General features: G+C 38.7%; 1 protein-coding gene across 4 annotated transcripts in view; it reads right to left on the bottom strand.

Moving 5' to 3' along the window:
• LOC105671270 (uncharacterized) overlaps nucleotides 1-6113 on the bottom strand; it is a 123179-nt gene extending 117066 nt beyond the window's left edge. For 2 of the 4 annotated variants that reach the window (XM_067357442.1, XM_012365257.2), the window contains exon 1: nucleotides 5556-6110. The gene's annotated coding sequence lies outside the window, so the exon portion shown is untranslated. Of the gene's footprint in view, nucleotides 1-5555 lie in introns of all 4 variants that reach the window. The other 2 variants (XM_012365258.2, XM_012365256.2) reach the window with 2 other exon arrangements.
• Nucleotides 6114-23000: the final 16887 nt, after the last annotated feature.

Here is a 23000-nt window from a genome sequence, read left to right on the forward strand (position 1 = left end):
TAGCGCTAGCCGAGAAATCGTCGCTAGCAAAGCGCGAGTGCTCACTGTTAAAAGTGCTCGTCGACCGAGAAGGAGCCTCAAAAACCACTGCCATCGACCAGCCCGACCGACCCGGCAATAATGTAATGGGGAAGCTTAATGGCCGTCACTGTAGGCAATGTGCACCATCGTACGTGCAATAACAATTAGCGACAGGGAGTAACAGATGTTAGCCGCGGGGCTCGCGCAGCCAAGGGCAGTCAAAGAGGGGGGGGGGGGGGCAGGGGACGGCTTTTTGTTCTCGCGACGATGGGACATTTTGCAAGGGCTCCATTTGTCGGCTCGTTAAACGAAAACGCGTTATACACGCTGCGACGAATTACACTTGGATCCCGATATAATGCAATACGCGGAATAAATGCATCTGCGGTGTACGAGCTGGTAAATAGCGATCATTCTGGTGATCTTCATACAAAACGGTACAATTATACATTTTTCGCGATAAAAATATGTAAATAGAGAGTAATATTAAATTATTATATCACTACAAATTGCAATATTAATCTGCCAGAGGCAGGTCTTTTTCCGTGACAAAATTGACATGCGTTAGAAAATTGAATTTGTCGCGAAGAAATGTTTCCGAGGGCAGAGATACTGATTATGCGCGACAGTCGAGCAAATATTAGTCCGGCACATGCTGCACCTACTAAACAATTAAGTTCCACATGAAACTGGGTGTGGTAAGACACGTCGCGTTGCGTATAACGGATGGGGATTCAATGGCGCATAATAATAGCAGCGAGAAAAATCAATGGCGCGTAATGCGGATTTACCTTGGTCGCGTCACAATCCATACACAATGTCCAGCAAAAGGGACAGCGCGGTGAAAAAAACTCTGACTGCAATCGCGAAAGCCGAGAAAAGTCCACAGGAACAAGACGCATCGTTATCGCCAGCTCGAGTACTTGAAACAAGTTCGCCGTATCCGATTTATCTCCGTGAAGAAATAAATCGAGGCTTCTAACGGCTGGAGAAACTACGAAACCCTTAATTAAACGAGTAGACGGCTTTAAATTGTTGATTCGGAAATTTGCATCTTGCTGGCCGCGCGGCGCCAAGCGAAACGTTCTCGTTGTTCTTCGAGGGTAAACACCCGACCGAAGAACCCGCGGGAAGTGATGAGAGCGACGCTGTACATGGCGCGAAAGACGGAGGAAGAAAGGTGCTGCGCGCGATCGGCGTCGGTCGGAGAATATCGATCACCAAACATTTGCATGTAAATTTCTTGCGGCGGCAAACGCTAACGGTTATATTTCTTCCTCCGACCGGAAACGAATCCGGTTCACTCTTCTAGGATTTCGTCGGACCGGAGATCGATTTCGTGAAATCAATCGGCGTCGACTACATAATTATCCAAATTAATCTTATTATTTCGAAAAATATTAACTATCTTATACAAATAAATGGAAAGCGTTATATTAATGGATTCAAAAAATCTATAATATAGAAAAAGCAACATATTTTGTAATAATAAATCATTATTATTAATAATTGTATTAGCAGCTTTTACAAAATGCACAAACTTATATATCTTCTTGATTATCTTCACATGACTGCAAAATAATGTCCGAAAATTTCATACAAACGATCAATTTTATAAAGGCTAATTAGCCGGCTTGAGCCGCGTCGGATGGACGAAAAATTAATTAAGTTCCATTAAAAAGCAAGGCGAGACAAAGGCGAGGCTCTAATCTGAGAAACGCTCCTTTGACAGATTCTTTTTTTTCCCTCTCCGCGCGCGTGCGCAAATTTAGGGCAGTTAATTAAGGCGAAACCCCTAGTAGTCTCTCGCGGTGAGTTTGTACAGAGATTCACAAAGCTTGCGGTCTAAGGGGAAGCAAAATTAACCCTTAATCTCTCTCATTAACGTGGGAAATAGAGAAATTTTAATAAAAGAGAGAAAAATTGCAATTAACACTGTTTCCAATTGATCATTTTCTTCCCGTCGCAAACCGTTAATTAAATCAAGTATAATTCCGACAGTAATGTTGCACTTTAATGTACATTCGGGTAATTTCTTTTTTGTCGCGCTTAATATAACGCGGATCAATAATACCGACAAGGTCCAATTATCTTTTACATCCGAAAGACTATAAAACGAAATTACGTATGGCGTAGGCAGGCGTATCGTTCGAATGACGCTCGGCAACGAATTAATTCTTTCACAGCTCTCTCTCGTATGCTTGCGTCATCTTCAATCTGCCACTCGGTTAGATACACGATGCTCCAATAAACTTTTGCGAGAGTGTGTACCGCTATGAATAACCTAAGTGAATCAGGTCACGTTCAATGTTTTTATACTTCTTTTGTGGAGGATGTTACACGGGCGATGTTTGCGTAACAGGAGAAACACGAGAATATCCAAAGTGTCTCCAAGTAATTCTATTCTTTTTTTTGTGTATTTACTTTAGCTCAAATACATGTAACAAAGTATATATATTCCAAATATCTTTTCAATTTTTCTCTAGAGTGCAACTTCGATATACTAGATTACACAAACTATGCTGTATAAAATGTCCATTAATCACAATTATTTTTCGCGGTAGATGCTTATCGAATTTTGATATTGTGTTATTTCGAGTTCAGCAGCTGCGGATTTATGGATAGGGAAAAGTTGGATAATATGGGATAGGGGATAATATGGGGCACTTCCGTATCTTTTGGCTGCGAGTTGCCTCCATCTGTGACTTTCGTCTCATGAAACTTAAAGAGGCTACGATTTGTTGGTAATTCATTGTTTCAGTGATATATGTGCTCTTTTATTTCTCTAATTTTTCCATCTTTTTCCTTATCAATAATTATTATTCTCAATATTATCATTATAAATTGATGCTGTCTTTCGTTATTCACCAATTTAGTTGCATACGTCGAGAAAATGTGAATAATTCATCTAGATAGAAGCTCTAAAAGCTACGAATAAGACTGAGTGCATATACAAAGCACACTGTTCCTTAATAAATTTAATTCCGTCTTTTAATCTTTCAAGCTAGTATTTTTCTTACTTTTCTTATCACTCTCATAAAAGTTTCATGAAAGCGTAGGTGTACAAAGACATTACATGCATCTGCTCCGTATACATATTTCTTGTCACTTAACTTAATGAAAATAATGTTGATTTTTCTGTATAAAATATATATATATATAGCAATGTAATTCTTGAGAAAATTCAGACGCGGTCTCATGCTACGTGCCTCACCTTGTGCAACGCGACATTTCTCTCGAGATCAACGAATGATCTCGCGGCCCCGCTATAGTAAACGTGTGAACGCCGAAACCTTTTATGACGGCTTGATTACCGGATTACGGGATTACGTGCGCGACGCACGTATTTAAATCCCCGTGCAAACCTCGGTACAGCTGCGTCTTCGCGACCCTTCCGCGCTCTTTCGTCACGCACGAGACGAGCGCGCGCGCGCGCGCGCATGAACGCGGCATACACCGCACGCATCTACTCTCTTTCTCTTTCCTCCTGCTCCCCTGTTTTGCTTTCAGGCTCGTTGCCTTCCTTTGTTACCGCGGCGAAACAGAGTGACCAAAAGAGGAACACGAATACGAGCCGTCGCAAATGAATCGAGCAACGCGCGCAGGCAGACTTGTGCATCGAGTCTAATTTTAAGCCACGACCGTAACTTGTTACGATCTCCATTATTTCTTTCCGTTGCGCAAGTCCCGAACAAAAAATATTAGCGTCGACTGCGCGTGAACCGACGTAAAAGCCGGAGAAGAAAAGCCATTCTTTCGTTCGCGCGTCCGTCGCGTTGTGTTTCGAGCCGGCTCTCTCTTCACGGAACGATTTGTACCGTTAAATCTGAAACTGACTCCGACAAAGATTCGTGAGAAAATCGACAGGTAAAATCGAAACAAAGCGCGCTTTTAGCCTTTACAATCGAGTCAAGAGCGTGTCTGAAAAATTTAGAACGTAAAATAAAACTTTATCTCTTCTATGAATAATCATGGACAAAGTAATGACAACTTGCGAATTGTTTGTACGCAAAAACATCGGCTAGACGGGTCAATGACAACGATCGGGAGTCACGATATGCTGAATTTATCGCTGACACGATATTCAATGTCGAACGAATGACGCATAGCTGGAATACAGTGTATTCACGAGCACCTTCGCGAATGATATCACTTCGCTCTCCTACGCAATCAAGAGTCGTTTACATCCGCCGTATGTGCGTCGCGTATGGCTCATCGTATCTGCGAGCGAAAGGTGTGATTCACGTCGTCATTACGGATCACCCGAGTAATTGCGTTATGTAACTCGAGTGCGAGTTACACGAGCTCGTCGGCCTGTATCGAAACCGATCCTTGGCGAGAAACCAGTCGCCGCCGCGGAAGAGAACGTTCACTTTTCACCTTTATAATCGAGTCAAGAGAGTGTTGTGTATCTAGCTCATCCATAATATAACATCGCTTTTCAATCATGCGTTAAATTTCAAACACATCGTATAGAATTCTCTTTTTCGACTCGCCAAGCTAGTAGGATTAAATTCTTTTCACTTTTGCTAGAATACAGGAATCTCGACAATGTATTGTAAAATCTATCTAAAATTTTTACGATTAAGCAGATTGAAGGATATTGAAATGTTACCGTAAAATGATGGAGCGCAATCTATTACGGAGCAGTAGATTGTTTCCGCCTGTAAGTGGAGGTAGTTAAATAGATGCGAGAAAAATAAACGCAGCGTTCACTTCTTGAGATCCGTATCGAAACGCGTATATTGCCCTCGTACTAGCTCAAGTCGTAAGCGATAAGCAAGTCTAGCGTACATAATGTTGCTTTTTCTACCTTTCACAGCGACTACAAAATAAATAATAATAAATCGAGCAATCATTTATAGTGCGCTTCAGTGCTCAACCATTGAATCGCTAAAAGCGAATTCGGAGTTTCGAACAGTATTCCGTATTTCGTACATTTAGATTCAAACTTACTTATAAAATAACAATGTAATTAAAATTTTAAAACAATGCAAATTTTGGTAAAATATTGATAACGCAAAATTAGATTCACAATACTTTCCAAATAAATGACTCGTCTATAAAGCGAGCGTTGCGTTCATGTTAACATAAAGAAATGAAAATCGATACGCTGCATTAAATCGCATTCGATACGGCCCAAAAAACCGAGATTGCAAGTGCGAACAAGCGAGTGAGATCGCGGCGAGACGCGGCGCGCCATTTCGCGCGTCACGCGATCGAAGAGCTCCGCTCGGCTCGTCTCAGCTTCGAAAACGCGCGGCCCACGGCCAGCCGGGGAGCATCTCTCGATTCACACGCGGCTGCCCGAATACGACTTTGAGGTTGACATTGATCATTACGCTTGCGTCAGACAGAGCGCGGAACATCATGCTTAAACGCGGACTCTCGCCCGTGCCGTTCGCGCGTCGGCGACGACGCTCGTTATTGAGCGGACCCGAAAACGCCGCGCTTCCGTGCGCGTGTACGTAGAAACGAGGACGACGCCTCGCGTCTTCGACGCGCCGGCAGGGAGCATCGCGTCCTGCGCTTACCTTTTTCAGCACCGTGGTTGCATCTCACGTCTAGATGTTCCGCAGCATTGATGACGACGACGACGACAGCAGCGATGCGGTAATCCAATATGGCAGTCCACACACATGTCAAAACAAACGCACCGACCCGAGAACGGGAACCGACACCGTACTACAGAATTCAAATCGTCTCTTCCCGAGCTGGATTTTTCGACGCCCTGGCACGTGCCGACGCGACGCGTCGCGACTCCGAGACGAGACGTCGCGTAATCACTGTCGGTTACGCGAATAATGTACGAGCGATGGGGGGAGGGGAAGAGGAGGGAGAAAACACTAACCCAATACAACACGATACGTACGCCACGAGAGCCCGCCGCCGACTGGCAGCGCGACGCGCCAGGCAGCGGGCGCAGGATAAAGGAGAAGGGGAATCGGCGAGACCTCAGTGGCGCTCAACCATCACCACCACCATCACCACCACCTAAAAACAGTCGTCCTGTCTCGCGACTTTGTCCTTGTTTTTCTACTTCCATTTCCGCATATTCTTTCCTTCATGTGAGCACCTTTTTTTCATGCTCCATTCAACATTTGATATTTGGGACGCAAAATTGTAATATGTAAACATCCGTTGATTGCGCGAAATTTAGCTTTCTCTGTGCGAAATAATATTCAATATTCATATAATGTGATTTTAATATTTATTTTTAGCGGTACGCAAAACATAAATTGCTTCTTTTTGAGTCATGTATATCACATTTTAATCTCAATTAATCATAATTAATGTTAAAAAAGAGGCTAATAGAAATTTATTTTGGGTATAATTGAGAAAGATTTAACATTTATTCATGTATTTTAGAATAAAGAAAATGCTAAAACAATTTTCTAATTAATTTACCAATGATTTATATGTTTTATATGTTTCATATTTTTATGTGATTTATATGTATTAATTTTCCTTTTTCTATTTATCTTTTTGTACATGTTTATATATATATGATAATTTATCACCATTTTTATAATGTCTGTATAAATAATATAAATATCCACTCTCAAAAAAGGCATGAAAGATCGATACTTAAATGTATAAAAATCTCGAAAGTCTCGAAAGTATTGTTACATCTTTTCCGCGACGCTGATTGGTTATCTCGATTATTCTGACAGTTTGACAGTTTGACAGCGAAGATTATTATCATAATAATATTAAACGGTTATTAAACTATCATAATAAGTGCGCGCGCGTAGCGCGCGCCTGTATTGTTCTAGTTATTAGAAAATTTAATACCTAGATAAAAAAAAATATTTTTATCACAATATTGATTCCTCAAGTATCCATATAATGATTTGTTACGCATAATTAATACGCAAATCAGTTTTGTGAATAGAGCAACACGATGATTAAAATATTAACTAGAGAGAGATTGTAACTGCCTTGTGCTCAAACTTGTCGAAACTCAATAAAATAATTACGCTTAATATAATACGCAAGTAACAGGAAGGAGCAAGAAGCTACGGCTGGTACAGGCGGTGTGTAGAAGTTACTGAGCAAAACATCACCAGCATTAGCCGAAACGCAACCACTAGAACGAGGATTACAAGCAAAAAGCCTTGCAGTTGAAAATCTTGATAGATATAAGTGCGGAAGCAAGTTGATATAACGCTTAAGAAAGCAAGTTATGCACACTTTTATTTTTACTAACGATAAAAACATTTAGTCTCTTATGCTTGATAAATCTAATTGATAAAATCGATTACTTAATCTGAAAATTCTTATTTTTTTAGACTACGTAATATATTGACATAAATTAATAACAGGTTTTTTTTTATAATTAAAGTGTTCGCAAGTCTTTTTAAAGAAAAAATTTTTTTATAATCTAGGAAATAGCAAGAAATAATTTCTCAACATATAATTGTACTGTGTTTATAAAGCATTCAAATTATTAGCGTTTGTTCCAACGATGTTTGTCAACGACGTTTAAACACACATCGAAGCGTTAATTTCCGCGCAAAACGAGGTTTTTTTTGTAATTAAATTGTTCGCAAGTCTTTTTAAAGAAAAAAATTTTTTTAATTTAGAAAATAACGAGAAATGATTTCTTAACATATAATTATACTGTGTTTATAAAGCATTCAAATTATTAGCGTTTGTTCCAACGATGTTTGTCAACAACGTTTAAACGCACATCGAAGCGTTAATTTCCGCGCAAAACGAGGAAAGAGCAATTAGCCGCGATCGAGGGTCGTCACAATCCGGCGACACTCATCTTCGCACAATGTGCGCCGCACATCAATTCGCCCTCGAATAGGATCCATAGGACACGTATATACATATCTTGTTCTCCGTTTCCCTCTTTCTCGCGCGAATAGACCACTTCACGTTCTGCCCCACATTTCCGTTCAGCGCGATCGTTCAGCTCGGAGCGGAGCCGCTGCTCGCTTCTCTCTTAGACGATAATTCAAGGTGGTAGAAAATCGATGAAACGCGCACCGAGGGTATGCGAAATTCGACGCCGGTTTGATGATCGTCTTACCAGAACCGGCGCATTTCGCATCAAATAACCGATCGCAGGAGCGACGACTGCAAAATACCGAGTCAGGCGTACACATGTGCGTCGAGCGCAAGAACACGTGGCCACGTTGTTTTGCAAAATGTTAACGAACTGCGACCGCGAGAGCCGTTCGCGTTTCTCTTAACGAGGCGTGAACGGCAGAATTACCATTTTCGCACGTACGTTAATTATTCTGGATTTAATATCCTTCCACAGCTGGTGTTTGAGGTTTACGATATCCCAATTAATTTTGGAATTATTGCATTTTATTTACAGAAAATATGTATTTCGGCCATCGAGAGTGCGCGACGTGACAAACAGCGATGTGCGGCCGGTAACGTTTGCAATGAAATTCCGAGCACGCAACGTTTTCCCAATACCAAGTTTCCCAGTGCGTGCGTTCCCCGCTGTGACACTGCACTTCGCTACGTGTCACGCGAAATTCCGTTTTCGTACAGATCGTATGGCGTATCGGGCACGGGACGCGGCGAAACGGATGTTAGATTTTGCACGCTTAAAGAACCGTACGCGAAACATACGTTCAATTATGATAGTAATTGTAGATGTGCGTTATATCGATGTATCTTTATGAGTATCGCTCTATTTCGTACGCCAGTTCTTCAAGCGTTAATAATGAGCTCGGTAATGATAAGACATTAATGCACGTACTGTGTCGATCTTTTTAAGAATTTTATTTTGACAAGCAATATCGCATCGCGATCACGCATATTGCAGTTGGTGGCAGTAATATTTCTGCTCCAAGAGCATTGACAGTTTAAGACAGTACAATGTCAATGTAGTAAATTATTTTTTTCTGTAACGAGCGGGTCATAAAACTGGAGTGTAAACTATGCAAAGTGGAAAGATAAGCAAAAAGTAATTGGCAAGAAAGCGGAAGCAATTAAAGACTGAAGAATGTTAAATGGATTCAAGGCTCCTCTCGTGTTGCTGATACAGAAGTCAAGAGAGATCAATAGTCAAGAGATGATAAATCGCTGCCATCTCGTTATTTCGCAAGTGGAATTCATAGACTACAGACGAGACGGACTAATCGTGACGTTCTCTTAATCTTTTTTCCTCTCTGCATATAGAGAAGTTTTTCGAAGCTTAAAAGCCGATCTTACAAATGCAAAAATAATTTAATATTCCGTGATCGTTATTTTTAGATAGATTCACGCATCGAGGTAAAATTTTTGTTTTTCTATCGCGCGATATAAGTTTTTAAAAATAAAAACAATTATGACTTAAACCAATCATTTATTAAAGTTAAAAATTCTTTACCGATATCCGCTTTAATTATTATTTTTTTCACTGATTTTAAATAGAGTGCTTCGCACACCAGCAGTGCAAAACTGTATCTTGATTAATACTATTTAGAAGAAATTAAATTATCTAAATGATACGCCGCAACTGCGGCGAAAGTATCAATTAGCGTGCGTTATCGTAACATTTTACTACCCAAGTATCGCGGATGGAATGGTTCTATTACCGTAATAACGAACGAGAGCGATCAAGCGTGAAGCGACTTCATTAGCGCAATTATTCTTCTAGAATATACGATACATAATCGCCGTGCGCCGAAATATTTGCATGCCGACGCTTGTGTACATACATAGATAACAGCGACTGCATTCTCGGCGCGATACGGGTCGACGAGCTCGACCTACGAGAACTGGCAATCGATTTCTGGATTAATCGTTTCATCGGAAGACGGCGCGGCTGGAGTCTCGCCTGACGATGAAGTGCACGAATGCCGCCAACCCTTCGCGTATTACCGGCTGCGTGGCAATTCGGTAAAAAAAAGAAGATATGATGCACGCGTGAAGGGTGCGATCCACACCGAAGCGGATTATGTCGCACAAAGTACGATTTATTATTTCGCGAAGGGGACCGTGATCGAAGATACTGTCGAAACTCACCGTCACTGCTTTCGCACGATAGTGAAAATATTCAACCTTTATGCGTTATTTTTACTTGCGTTTTAAAAAGCAAAGAAAAATTGAAGAAAGCAGCGTTTGTACGAACATCGTAAAACATTGGTTGTTTTGGAGCTCTAAGAAATAAAAAATTCTAGAAACTTTTGGCAACGGCTTACGTATTATGCAAATTTAAGTGTGGACTTTAATTTAACAGAATATTAATTTAAGAGTAATATTTAATGTCGAATGATAGAGTGTTTACAAAAACGCTGTAAATCAAACGGCCAATAAACACGCTTGTGTGCGCTCTGTTTTTTATTAAATTGCAACATTGTTACACGGCTAGCATTGTTACACGGATCGCTATAATATGTAAAGACGAAATGGCGAACGATAACCCAACGAAGTTAAATTTGCGAACGTTTCGGTGCGGTGCGAGTAGTTTCCAAGCAATATCTTATTTACTTTACGCCGGATATATATTTGCGTATAAAGTATTAGTTCAATGTGTAAGCATCAGTAGAGTTTACCATGCTTTTACATCTCAAAGTTTCGCTGCATTATCTGCACTTAAAACGCTCCTATTCCGCATTGCAATTGATGGCCTCGTAGTAACAAAACGCTAAGTTCGCGCAGGGATTAAGTGATCGCGCTTACTCAAACGTAATTTATTTTATAATATTGTGTGATACGTAGCCAGTTTTTGCGTAAATTTGCGTGCGGGCGATGAACTGCAAAAATTTGGCGCAACAACGAATTCCGATAAAATAGCGGCAAACTTTTTTACGAAGAGAAATTTTTCCTCCGATCAAACTTTAATATAGTAAAGAAGTGATCAAGAAATGAAAAAAAATTAGTAAATTTTATTAACTTCATAATTAATTCATTAATTTCATTACAGCAAAAGCTTTTTAACACATTTGCATTAATAAGTTATCTTACAACATATCTGACTATATCATAGTGTAGATAATTTAAAAAATTTCTTTCAATTCTTTAAAGATATTGTCTTTCGCATTATTGTTTCTTGGCGACGTTCCGGAAATATCTTGAAAGATGAAAAAAAAACAAGAAAATAGAAAATTTATTGTTTTGTATAAAATTATTTAATTTTACAGCATTATTTAAATTAATATTTGAAGGTTGCAATAATCATTATATAACTTAAAAATAAACAAAGTGCTGATATATAAATATTTAATAATTTTTTTCATCTTTTAGAAATGACAGTTGCGTAAATAATGCGACAGCTGTCGCTGACGGTATTTCACAATAATCACCTCTACGTTTTATAGAAATTTTGCCCATTTCAACGTAAAGATAATAAAAATAAAAACAACAAAAAAAGTATATGTTTCACGTAACGCGTTTATTACAGCGAAAGTTCAACTCGTCCCTGCCAAGTTGCCTCAACGTCACTGTGCGACATGACTCGCGCAAAATGTGAAAAATTGTTGGCACATTTGTTTTAAATTTTAGCCACGCTCTACACCATCTGTCTTTTCGCTCGTCTCTCCTTTTCTCTCATATATTCGTATTTGATGCAATAATTAATGAAATTTATTTAGAAAATTTTCAATTACTGAGTAAAAATAAATATATTTATAAAAATTCTGCCCATTGAACGCCATTTTCTTTAACGTGTCTTAAATATATGAATTATGTTTTACATATTAGAGTCTCGAAATAAAAAAAAGAATCGAGTTCTAGTTACCGGAACGATGTAGCGTGTACAATGTTCGCTGGCTACGTTGTAACAACTACTTGTCGCTAAAGTCTTGTAGGTATTGAATTAGGTTGAAAGCGCTTTCATAGCTCTACACTATTATACTCGATTAAATTGTACGCAACTACTTTAATCTGTATTGTTCGCTCAACATCCAACGAGTCTAAGATCCAATTAAAAAGAAGAATCGAGAGGCCTAGCGGAAAAGGAAAATAGTATAAGATTAAAGCAAGTCGAAAGATTCATTGTCAGACATTTTTAATTAATTTGTAATCTTATTTTCTTATGAAACGGATTTCCGCGTGTAAACAAATATCACAGCTTTGTCAAAAACACTCTTTTGTCGAAGATACATTGACTTTTCATTCAACTATCAACTATCTCCGATAGTTCGCGATGTATTGATTCGCAAGTAAGCGCCTGTTTTCCATACCATTGAGTCGAAAGGTCCACAATTTCAACTCACAGGACTAAAGATGAGTAAAGCCGCAAGCCACAAATGCATGGCTTACCAACGGTCACCGGAGGTTAAGCGGACGCTCGGCTTTTAAACGGTGATATTAGCTAAGTTTTGAAGCCTATCAAGCACGGCCAGACGCTTGCTATTCCGAACTGGACAATGCAGCTGCGAATTCATCCGGAGAAAGGGAGAGAGTGTATGTATTTTAATGTATTACTCAGTCATTATTCACAATCGTTGCAACATCCCACTTATCGCGCTTCCGCATTTACACAACTCCGCGCACCATGAAGCGAAGCTCATGCGGAATTTGAAGAATGCGAGAAAGAAGCTTACGATTTTCGCGTTACACGCGCGGCGTGATTCATCGACGTGCGTCGTCATGTTGTTTATAACAGTCGATGACTAATCGGAATTATCGCGATAAATTTACAATTCGATAAAACTTCCGTAGACGCGCGATAATTCGTATTATTTTCACCGCGATAATTTTTTCGTAATAAACTTGTACGTTTTCGCGGGCAAAGATCACGCGTGTATATCAGAAAATTTTTGGGGCGGCAAAATCTTCAAAGATAACGTCCCCCCCTTTCTCGAGGGAGAAATAATTTCGTCCACGGAGGGACGAAATTAACGCGCCATCGGGGGACGACGCTTTGTCGGGTTGCCGTTTCTTGCGATTACGCGAGACGATTAAACTCCGATGCGAAAAGCAGCCGGGGACAGTGCCCGTTAGTTTCAGATAGCCGAGAGGTAGAGAAAGAGAGAGAGAGAGAGAGATGAAACATCTAGCAATGGAATTCAAGTCATTACGGACGACGGGAACCCTTGCGTTTGACAGTGACGCGTAATTATGAGGCATCGTCTAAACAACTCGAGCGCAACTTGTCACCAGCCGAAATTGATTACGCCGTCTCTCTCTCGCTCCGACCAAGTCCGCCGACAGTAAGACGTCGTAGATATGCGCGAGTAAAGTTACCATTTCGTAATAGACATCTGTTGCTAATCCGAATGGCGTGATGGCATTCTATTTCTAATCGCGAATGAGGGCAATCGAGGAAGGACAGTAAGAAGGAAAAAATCGTGCCGTGAGATCAGCAAAACTGATCGATTAAAGTTGACTCTTCGCAAACGTCGATACCCTCTCCAAAGTTCTCGATGAGTTATTTCTGACTTTCACATTGTGCGAGCTATATTATCAATACGTATCCGAAAATAAATTTGACGTATCCCGAGTATCGATTAGAGCCTTGTGTAGAAGGAATTCAATGTACACGCAGTCGATTCGTTGAAGTGTGCGCGAGAAAAAAAATTTTGCGAAAAATTGCAAATTGTTGGAAAAGTCAGACGCGAATTTTTACCGGGTTCTTGATATAAAAATATTAATTTACTATGTTTGAAGTGCACACATTGTAAGCTCCGATAATAGCAATATATTTATTCTATTTCTGTTATTTAACTTAAGATAGAAAAAGAAAAACTTGACTACAAATGCATGACCAGCACAAATTAGATCGCGCTGGTAAAATAATCTTTGTTAATCGCGAGACTGTTGTAGCTAAGAAATGCTCATAAAAGCGCGCGAATGGTGTCCTTTTAAAAGGAAAGGAGGCGAAGGAAGTCGATGATCGACGTTGAAACGGAACATTAAGTTCATGGAAAAACGTGTTCTGTAAAAACTGGTCGGAGGATTGCCATTGAAGGAAAAAGAGGTCGACCAAAACGAACGAGGCCTCTATTTCGTTACTGTGTTGCAAATGTCGATGCAATTACCGACATACATATATGCAATGCGCCCTAGTAACTTAATTATTACAAATATCCTTATTTGTCACAAGCTTAAAATCATACGTGAATTAAATTGCTCTTGTCGCAAGATTATCTTTGGATTATATTGGCATGTTCACCGGCAATTGAATTTGTCTTTCTAGAGAGAAAGTGCTTATATATTTAACAGTCCACTTAAAAAAATTTTTAAAATAAGTATTAATGTCTCGATGTAGACGAATAAGTTTCAATAAAAAATTAATTATATCGCGCCAACAATTATAGTTCGCAGCGGCTGTTATTCCGCAGCTATTATGACATCATATTGAAAAAAAGAAGATTGCAAAACACATATACATACATAGAAAATTATTTCGTGATGATAAAATTATCATAACTTTATCTGTCATCGCAATTTTCTCCCTCTTTTTTTTCACTTATCACAGTACATTCGCGCGCGCGTTGGCGCTCGTCAAGTTATACCTTGAAATTATAGTACCGTCTGGCCGCGATCGAGGTTACCGAATGAATTCATCGTTGCGTAACTCCCTTTCAAGCACGTGTGTGACTCAGAAGAAGCTGATTATAGCGTGACACGAAGCCATGAACTGCGTACGTGCCGAAGGGGAACAACAGTCGGCAAAAGTAACTAAAATACAGCGTCCACTGTACTTTTGTGTAGCAAAACCTCTCTTACCAGCTCGAAGAAATATTTCAGGTCTCGAGACAATCTTCTCTCGGTTACTCAATCTTATTACAACCGAGAATCATTCGCTTTGATTCAGACATCTCTAAAAAGTAATAATTATTTAATGTATAAATATGTGTACATCAAATCGTTATACATTTAGCTAAAAATTTGAAAGAAAATATTTGTTATTCTAAATATTTAAACCTACAGTCTAGTATATTAATGTTAGAGAAGAAAATCATATTTTAAAATATATTCCATAAATTATACTCGAATATTTTTTTTTCGACAAGAATTCGTCAAAAATAATCCCAGCATTTCTCAGATAAGGCCGAAAGGCGAAGTAACGAGAGCCGCTTAGGTCGCTCCGGTGAAATCCGCGGTGTCAGCACGAATGTTTGCTCTATTGTGTGTATGGGTGGCGAGTAAATAGCAAGAAAGTCCGACCTTGATGGGACACACGCGATCCTGTATTTAGATACGAATAGGCGCTTTCCGTTTCCAGGGTGAAAAAGGTTTCTGGGCTATCTGAGCGAACAATTCCGAAACGTCGCGGCGCGCTTCCGTCTCTCGTGTGACCAATTACGGAGAGAAGGAGATATCTCTTGGTGAACGGCACACGCGAAAAACGCAAAACCGATTCTGCACGTTTGTCTCTCCTTTGTCTCTCCCACGAATCTCTCCACAATTGGATTCGCGTGACCCGGGATCGTCCCGCGAATCGCTAACGGAGAAAGTAACGATGAAACAGCTTCTTACAAAATACACGGTATACATTTGTCAGAACTTTATTCATCAAAATGATCTCTTGAGCCGCTCGCGTCGAGAAAATAAACTTCCCATGGTGAATTTATTACATGCTCCTTGGATATACCGATGCATCCACTTTTCCCGTCATAAATCTTTCGCTCTGTCGATCTCTTTCCATAACTTTGCAAATATATGGAGACTCTCTTCTTTCGCGATTCTTTTTTTATTATAATTTGTCAGAAAGGCTTTCGGATATTTTTTTATACACTAGAAACATTAGAGAGCTATTTATTTTTTTAATTACAAAGATATATATATTATAATTATATCTTTAATAAAAATAATATTAATATCCCCATTACTTATATATTATTATACCATTATTATTGTCTTTTTCAAGATAGGATTTTTTGAAGCACGCGTATATAATATTTTACAAAGGACAATCGAGTTTTATGTTCATAGCGCAAAACACAACGAAAATAAGTCGCGGAAATATTTTAATTTGTGTTCCCGGCAATGTATTCTGGCATAACGCGATTATACGAATCATTTTGAAACAAAATTGATAAAAACAACGAGGAAAATAAGTTAATCAACGTTAATCAACGGACTATCGTTCGGTCGGTCGTAGTCCAGCACATCCTGTGGCAACCTACGCTCGTACATTCATACTTCCGTAGAATCATATTAAGTGTTGGACGTCAATGGCCGCGAAATTGACAGCTTGGAAAAAGTTGTAACATTGAATCTCACAATATGTATGTGCCTATCGAATGTAAATTAACAATATCTCTTTTTTCGCTTAAATTTTACAAATGTGCCGGGTGTTTTGCGCTATGACTCACGCGCATGGCTTTTATCGCGAAAAATTATTTTTCAATTTAGCCGACAAACTGCTTTCCTGGCGTCGCACTGGCTCTTAAAAATCTTTCTACTTATTCGTGCACCATAAATGGTTGCATCTTACAGTCTAAACGGCAACACTTTGTGCAAACGTTTATGACGTCTTAAAAACCGCCAGAAAGTATGCAACAATGTTGCAATTTTCAGGTGCAATTGTCTTCCAAGAAGTACCAGACAACTTTCATCACGGTGAACAAAATTGCGGTAAATTTTAAGCTATGCTATACACACACACCCATTCGTATACGAAGAACGCTGTGCGTTTTGATTATATGCAAATCATTGGTGCTAAATAAAGTCTGAACGCGCACGTCAATTCGCGTTGCCGATTTTAATAGAACGTTATAAGCATTAAACGTGTCAACGACCTCGCAGAAGCAGGAAGATGTAATTCCATAATAACTGTTCAGACTTTAGATTCCGAATAACGCGCGGCAGCTTCAAACTCGGAATACTTGTCGTTTCTTGCGAAATAGCACGACTTTGTAGTTATAAACAAAATTATTTATCGGTCGGAACAAAAAATTAAAAATTCCACAACTAGAACGTCCCGAAAAATCGAAAGCCGCGAAAAACGCAGCAGCATACATATGTATTGGAAAATGTCGGTCGCGGTGTACAGCTTATCGCGGCCGAAATTTATTGCACCTCAGAGAAACGCGTGAGATGTTTTTTAAAGCTCCAGGTGCCATAAATTGTGAGCACTAACGCGATTCGCTTCATGTATAAATGGACGGTTTATGTATACTGTTGAGATGTTGCGTTAAGATTGATGCAACTCGCGTTTTACGCGCACATAGAAATCATATAGAAATAGACGAGCGATTTTGCGGAATGCAGTAACGAGACTCTCATTATGACTTCTTAAATGCGTTACCATTAACTGCACTGTGAATCTAGTTTAACATTACAACGGAACTTTCGTTATGTGTATCTCGTTAAGCTTTCATTAGCGCTGGGATTTTTCCCGAGTCCGTTGCTCTGTGCTTACTCGGCACGAAAGGAAACTCGTATTTTTATCAGACAATTAATGAAGACATTAAGAAAAAATTTCGCGATTACGGACAAACAGTTTCTCGAGTATTTACGATATTATTATACATATTTTATTATATCTCAATATAATTTTAATAGTATTATTTTTGTAATTCGGACGATTAGATAGAGAGAATATCATGTCACATAAATAATTCTTGTTATAAAACGCTCGATTAAAATTAATTTTGATAAAGACAGAAAAATAACCTATTAGTTTGCGCGGATTGCGTTCACAAACCTATTTTAGACATACATCGCTATAATTGTCACTTGTCTCGATATTTTACCGTAATAAACTCTTTCTGAATCAAGCGGTATTCGCGGCCCGACCTAGCCCAACGTCTTACTTCTCGAGCGAGATGAGTGTCTCTGTACCGAGTGCGAGAGTAACTGAGTATTTCCGCGTCTAAGCGAACTTTAGTCGGGATTTTTCTGGTTGTCTTTAGAGACTCTAGCAACAGGAGGGTTGTCGCCGTCGTAAAGAACGCGTAGCCGGCTTTCGTGGCGTAATGAAACGCTTAACGAGCTGTGGGAGTAACTCAAATTCCCTTGGTAAAAACTGAATAGAACTACCGTGCATAAGTCCCTGTGGCTCTCTGTATTTCTTCAGTGCCGCGAGACAAGAATTTGTACACGCTATAATTCACGATGGGAGAAACTGTAACAGTTGGGAGTGGCAAGCAAAGAATACTTTAAATGAGACGTTTATCTTGACATACTTTAACCAACTTCAATCACTAGTTTGCAAGGAAATATGTCAAAACATTGATAATACGTAAAATAGTAATATTTTGCACACACATACGATACTTTTCTGATCAATAATTGTAAGATGACTTAATACAAAGAGCTGTAAAAGCAGAATTTATTCTTTTTCTAATTTATGTAAAATTAATTATGCATCTTGGAGATGGTACTAGAGATACTAGTAAATATAGATTTAATTAAATATGAAAATCATTAAAATAATAATTAAATATAGAATTGTATATATATTTCACGAATAATGTAATGTGGAATGTGCAAAGACATCGAACTAACACAGATTCGTTCTAGATTATTTTCGGACGAGCAATGCAAAAAGCGAATCCCTCGCTTCACTTATTGTGCTATAAATTACCGCAACTGCATGAGACAGCGGAGAAGGAAGAGATCCATTACCTTTTATCTCCCTTTAATCCTAGACAGGTAACAGTACACATAATGCATCCGTTTTATTTATGACTCTGCATGAATTAATCACGTGTCATGCATCAAAAATATCGCGAATATACTTTAATTATTTATTGTTTGATAATCCGTCTGGTAAATTCACGGTTCCACATGACTTTTGATTAATTTCATTCCTTTCATAATTATCGCAACATCTTTTTTTTTTTCGTGCTCCATTTCGTTTGCACATTTCAACGCTCTGTCTTTCGCTGCCGCATTGCCCGATGACTTTCCAGATTTGCCGGAAGTCGAGGCGGAATAAAAACAATAATGGAACACTCGGAAAGAATATCGCCGTAAACGCCGTCAGCGGGAGGAACATGCGCTAATCGCCGTTTTCTAACGGCATCCGAACAATGGAACGAGCTCCTAGCCGTTGACAGCAGCCGTCCACTCCGCGAGTAGCGATAGTCACGGCATTATTGTTCCGCGCGCGGTTCGACGAACCGCGTATTGCCTCTCATTTTTTGGACACACAAATTTCTTCTGCCACGTTACATAATATCGCGTTTATTAATTTCATCTTTTTTCCGGGAACGCGAGCAATTTGGCGGCGGTGCGTTTTTATGAGCACTCGATAAAACGTCGGAGGGGGTAAAAACCTCCGCCACCTCTTTCATGCGGACGCGCCGCGATCGATAACGATTAAATTCTCGCCCCCGGAAGTTATAGGGCGTAATCGGAATTTATGCCCGTGTCCTTGCATAATGCAAAATTGCAGGCTCGCCAGCATCCTACGGAGGCTATCGAATTTAAGCAGCAGCGGTTCACATGTCGAGTGTTCACACACTCGAGATTTGCATGTTTAATTTGTCAGTCTTCGATACTTATTTTAATCTACTGTATTAATTTTTGTATGCGTGAATTATATATATATAAATAAAAATGAGAATTTTCCGCATAGTTTTTTTTAGAAATATTGAAATTACAAATGTTTTATTTATATCATCGAAATTAACAAACTGAAAACCAACTCTTAGATTTTAATACCGACGTGAAACGCAGACCGAGATCGTAAATATTTGTTTTTCTAATGATATTGCGGCAATGCAGCGTAGCATCGGAAATCATTAACGTGCAGCCGTAAGCACGGTACGTAAGAAGATTCGCGACAGAAGACGCCTTGTCAGCAAGAACTCTGAACCTATCTCGTCGAGGATGCCTTTCTGATTCGAAACAGAGTGGATAAAGTAAAGCCGCTGCTGAATCGAATCGCGACAGCGCAAGACAATACCGATACATCACAAGCTCCTCTTTACATGCCGAAGATTAACTTGGCAAACACACAATACGGTGTAAGAATATTTAACATTTTATTCGTTTATGTAAGTTGAACGATCACTTTTCATTGTTTTATTTTCTTCATCATTTTTGTAAAAATTAAAAATAATTAATTAAAATTCAAGCGCAATTGATATATATCGCATTGAATAAAACAAATCAGTATAAAAAATGTTTCATTGTAATTTTCTCTGAAAAAAACATTGAACGTATGAAATTGTAACAAATAACTTATTGTATAATTTTTTTTCATTTTCTCATTCAGAATAAAATAAACGCGTTTATGGGAAAATGTGCAAATATGAATAACGTTCAATAAATATTGAATAAATTTTTACTTAATATATTTCAACATTTTTTAATATTTCCGCTATTGTAATCTTCAGTTTGCAATCCAGCATTTGTAATTTTTATTTAACGCAAATTATAAAATACAATAAAATGATAAAATATAGAAGTAAATAAGCGCAAAGAGGATCAAAATACAAAACTGTAACAAGAATAATCTTTCCTCTCGTCCTTCTCTTTGAAAGGTACGTATTTGCAGAAATTTTTTGGCATTAAATGACGCTGAACCTTCTGTGCTTAAGCACCTACGCTCGTTCTGAAACACCGCAGCTCTGTTTTCTGGCGTACAAAAGACGAGTGTGAAAACGATCCGCAACGTTGAAAAAACTAAAAGTTTTTAAAAAATATTTCACATTTTTACTAAAAAGTGAAGTAAATTCCAATGCTTACGTATTGTTGCAATATTTTATGCCGACTAACATCGAGACTCTCCGAAATGCGCGTTTAGCATGAATTACATTTACACATTATGAAATTATAATTTTCTGAGCTAATCTAAATTTCTATATATTTCAACGTGCTATATACGTGAGTATTACGTCCACTTAAAAGGGAAATAGCGTAACGAGGAGGAATTTCGTTATGTCTACGTGTTGCTATGTTATTAAAACCCTTCTCGTTACGCCTCGTCACATTGCCTGCATTCTGGAAACTTTAAGCCACGATTAAATTGGTCTTGCTTGAAATGGACATGATTCAATTACATTGTAATTGCAAGTGTGACAATTATTTAAATTCAATATTTAATATCAAGTTACATACAGCGAGTATTGCTATATGTAAAACTTAAATAATTCAAATTAAGAATAAAACACCGCATGTAATTCTAAATTACTGTTATCTCATCAAGTACGATGTTGAAGAATGAATATGATATAATCTTTTTTTTTAAAAAAACACTCAGAATCATGCAAGCTCGAAGTGTTGAAAAATATATTTAAGCGAATTATTTCCTTAACCGTCGCGTAATAATTACTTTTACCTTGAACGTCGAGGTGGATATAAAATTTATGAGCACTTAACGCTATAAGATCTTGAAGATGAAATCATTAGTCTGTAGATTATAAAGATATTGTATCATTAGGAAATGATGCGTAAAATGCTGTAAATATTGCCGCTAGGAATAATCCGGCTATAATTTTTTGATGAAAATTGCGTATTTTTCACGCTGCTATTATTGCAAGCAGAAAATAAAGAGAAATAGAGGAGGAATAATATTTTCTCTTGGCAAATGGCTTGAAAAATATTTAATAATGTTTCTCAAGCGATCCTTCACTAATGCATATTAGCTTCAATTGGCGATAGCATGACGCAAGTGTACAATTTAACAATAAACTTCTTAGAACTGACGTATACATCTCAAAGCATGCGCTACCCGCTGAGGCAAAGTCACGATTTGTAGGCTGTTAGCGAGCCTTATACGGATTACGATAACACGAGAGGCCACCGATCTTTGAAGTCGTAGATCTTACGGCAGGATTGAAGGCGAACTAAGGAGTTTATACGACAGCGAAATTGTATGCGGATGTTTACAATCACAACTAGATGTTATCAAAGTCGGAAAATGAGTTTCCCCGCTCTAATTACGATTTAATAGATATTACAGTTAATAATTGCATATATTATATTAAATATACTACGTCGCTTTCAATCTTTAAAAAATATTTGAAAAAATCTGTTGATAACTTTGACAGTAGCTATTATTTTATTAGCAACAAAACAAACAACAAAAAGTAACAAAGCAAGCTTAAATATGAACCATTTTTCTATTTTCAGAAAATTTTAATCAATCATAAAAAAATTTATACAGTTCTAATAATAAATCGAACGAAAAAGTCGAGATAGCAAACTGCATTTGAAACACATTTATCAAATAATCTTTTTCTGCAATAATAAATATAATTAATTTTCCTTATTACTTTTCTTCCTCGATTTTTCATCCCTTTGCAATTAAGCATGGCACAAACCGAGTGCATCTTGGACATAAACATCGTTATACGTTCTCGGCGTCGATATTATCGATAGAAAGTATAAAACACAACGCTCCTCGTTCAACGATCACGCCGAGATCACCGTTGCAGTGATCGCTATTTTATAGAAGGAAAGTCACAAAACATATAAGAATTTACGAGCAGCCGACGATCATCCCTCGTCTAGTGACCGCAAGGACAAGGTCTTCAGGGTCAACGAGTTCTCGAGCTAGGCGGTGTCGAGAGAAATGCACGGAAAATTCTTACGCGTCAACCGGTCTTTGTTGTAGATTCCGGATACGAGGGAAACGAGACGGGTAAAGGAATGGCGGGGATTTTATCCTTTGTGCGCGCACGAATAATACAGGGTGCATCGAGCGAGAAGAGGATCATCCATCATCGTCAAAATAATATTACTTCCAATCGTTGACTTCGAAAAAGGAAGAATTTTAATCAAATATCCCCTACTCTTTTTTTCCGACGTAAAAGAATCACTGTTCGGACAATTATTTTTCTCAGGTTTTAAATTATACGAGATTCGATGTGTATAAACTCGTTCCACGTCTACAACTTTCACGTAGATTCGTTTCGCGTCTACATCAAATTATCGCAAAATCCCGGTTTTTCCCTAAGTCGTGGATTTTTCGCGTCGTTGGTCGAAAAGCGGCGTCGCTAACAAGAACGCGCTTCGTTCGCAGTACGTCAGCAGGTCGCCTTGAAGACGCGTAGCCTTGGATATCGACCGATCCGGCGCGACTCAACCTTCGCTACTCGGCTGCGTGTTCGCCCCGACTGTGAGTCTCGACGCGATCCCATTCGCATAGCTCTCCTTTTCTCCCTCGCTCTCTCCGT

This window comes from Linepithema humile, chromosome 6, assembly GCF_040581485.1.
Source record: "Linepithema humile isolate Giens D197 chromosome 6, Lhum_UNIL_v1.0, whole genome shotgun sequence".
NCBI classification, from domain to species: Eukaryota; Metazoa; Arthropoda; class Insecta; order Hymenoptera; family Formicidae; genus Linepithema; species Linepithema humile.